This window comes from Oncorhynchus clarkii, chromosome 23 (assembly GCF_045791955.1).
Source record: "Oncorhynchus clarkii lewisi isolate Uvic-CL-2024 chromosome 23, UVic_Ocla_1.0, whole genome shotgun sequence".
Taxonomy (NCBI): Eukaryota; Metazoa; Chordata; class Actinopteri; order Salmoniformes; family Salmonidae; genus Oncorhynchus; species Oncorhynchus clarkii.
In genome coordinates this window covers 9,745,603-9,747,806 of record NC_092169.1, presented here as the reverse complement: position 1 = coordinate 9,747,806, position 2,204 = coordinate 9,745,603, and the positions used below count along the sequence as shown (strand labels likewise).

General features: G+C 37.5%; 1 long non-coding RNA gene across 1 annotated transcript; it reads left to right on the top strand.

Annotated features, from left to right (window-relative positions):
* The first annotated feature begins 1,188 nt into the window (after nucleotides 1–1,188).
* Nucleotides 1,189–2,204, top strand: LOC139381859 (uncharacterized). The gene is made up of 3 exons (XR_011628585.1): nucleotides 1,189–1,245; nucleotides 1,871–1,994; nucleotides 2,103–2,204. It is a non-coding gene; the product is annotated as an uncharacterized lncRNA (long non-coding RNA).

Sequence of the window (2,204 nt, the reverse complement as noted above, 5' to 3'; positions counted from 1 at the left end):
AGACAACGAATAATGTACTGAATAACGCTGTACTGTTCTGCCAATGTTATGGCTGTACTGCCTGTGTCCAGGTAGGGTGTGGGGATGGGATGTGTGTGTATGGCTGTGGATGAGTTGGCAGCGTGCACAGTGATGTGGGCTGGTGTGGATAAAATGCCTGGGCTGGATTCTTGTCCCAGTCTGCCCCTTCCGGTACAATAATGTAATGTTTTGAAGCCAATATCATGGCACTCATAATTCAGTTTACACCATTCCCTCTTTCTGACATGCTGCCCAAACCCCTCGTGAATACGTTGACATTCATGATAGTAGTGGGTGTGGCAGTATGTGGCTGTGGTAGTAGGTATGGCATGTAAGCTATCATGCATCTAAACCAACTTGTTTGGGAAACATTCCCCTGAGCATCCTGGCAATGGCCATTCCTGGGGTTCCTAAGGTGTGCGGCTGTCTGTGTGTGGGTGTCGCTGTCACTCTCTCTGTCAATCAGCCAGCAGTAAATTAAAGGCAGAGAGCTTTGTCAAAAGCTTTAGAGTGGTTATCAAGATAATTATTGTCATTATAACAATAGTGATGATACCTTTCAGCAGACATAGTCCAATGACTATTTTGGTTGGTTTTTACATGTTAAGTTATGCAACCTGGTCTCAGAACATTTCATATTATTCTGTACGTAAATCACCCTCCATTTGTGAAATGCTCAAGCATTCATCCCACCTCCTGCCTTATCTTGTGACACAGCAAAAGTCTAGCAAAGACTGTTTAGGTGTCAGTCTGAGCAGAGATGCATTAACTGTGTGCAACTGTGTTTCTGTGTGGATGTTTCACCCACTGAGCTGGTAGAGGATGTGGTTTTTCTCTGCAAGCTACACCTCACAAACATTTTAATTATCAGATATATCACCACATACAGATATTATAATAATGTGAGGCAGTTTTGTAATTAGTAAATGCAATATTTCCAAAGCTACCCTTCAATAGAAATAGTTGAAATAGATTTCTCATTTGGCCCCTACAAAATGATAGGGGAAAATCATCCTTAAGGATTTTTCAATGTACATTTTATTGTTGTGCAACATCAAACCCTGTAAGATGAAATGTCTTATTTTAGAGGGAGTTTTGCTTATTAAATCACATTATAAACTGATAGTAAAGACAAACTGTACCACTTCTTTTTTGTTGTTTTTACAGGTTATAGTGAGGACATTTTTCTTGATATGCCACTGTAAATATACTTCAGAAATCATGGTGAGTCAAATAATTTATAACGTTCCCTGAAATTTTATAACCTTTTATGCTTCCCATTAAAGCGACAATCTGAGATTGGTACATCCATTTTTTGTACTTAAATAAATTATATAAATAAATTCCATTGATTCATGAAGAATATAACTTATAAAATCCTTGTGTGCTTAGGTCAACTGTCATAACCCATCAGAACCCAAAATATAAGAACATTTTACTTCATTGTTAGTAAACGATATCATTGTAAACAAACCCTGTATAGTCTCAAAGTATATTTTAAACTATAATGTTTATATCATGGCTGGTCAGTCCTTGTAACCATAGCTCTATCTATGAATTTGAGAGTGATAACATTTACAAAAACAATGGCAGGTGACTTCTTTGTTAATCCTTTAAAGAGCAGGAGCCTTGAGGGAGTCAACTTGTTTTTACGAGAACAATCTATCCTGGGGTGTATTCAGTGTAAAAAAAAAATCAGGGCTTAAAACCATACAGATACTTTGTTTTACCAGATTCTTAGTCCACTTTGGATGAGTACTGCCCACACGCTAATGTAACTGTTACAAATGGTTGCTGCTTGATGATAGTGACTACAATTGTTATTTCATTTTATTTGACATCTTATTAGAATGGGGAAAGTCAGCAAAGACGTTACTCCAAAAGCTTGGTCCTGGAGGATTCAGAAAGAGGAGGAGTTGTCATCACAGGAATCACAGACCCGAGTGTCACTGATAAGATTGGCTTAAAAGAAGGTAAAATGTCACATACTAGTTTATTTCTGATCAAAAACATTCATAATTATAACATACAAAGCACAATAGATCATTATTAGTGAAGCGTTTTTCTCTCTACTCTTTTAGACAATGAGATTGTTGCGGTCACCATCAATCTGAATCACCTCAGTAAAGAGGACAGGATGAAATTACTCAAGATCATGGAGCCTTACAATGACAACATGACAG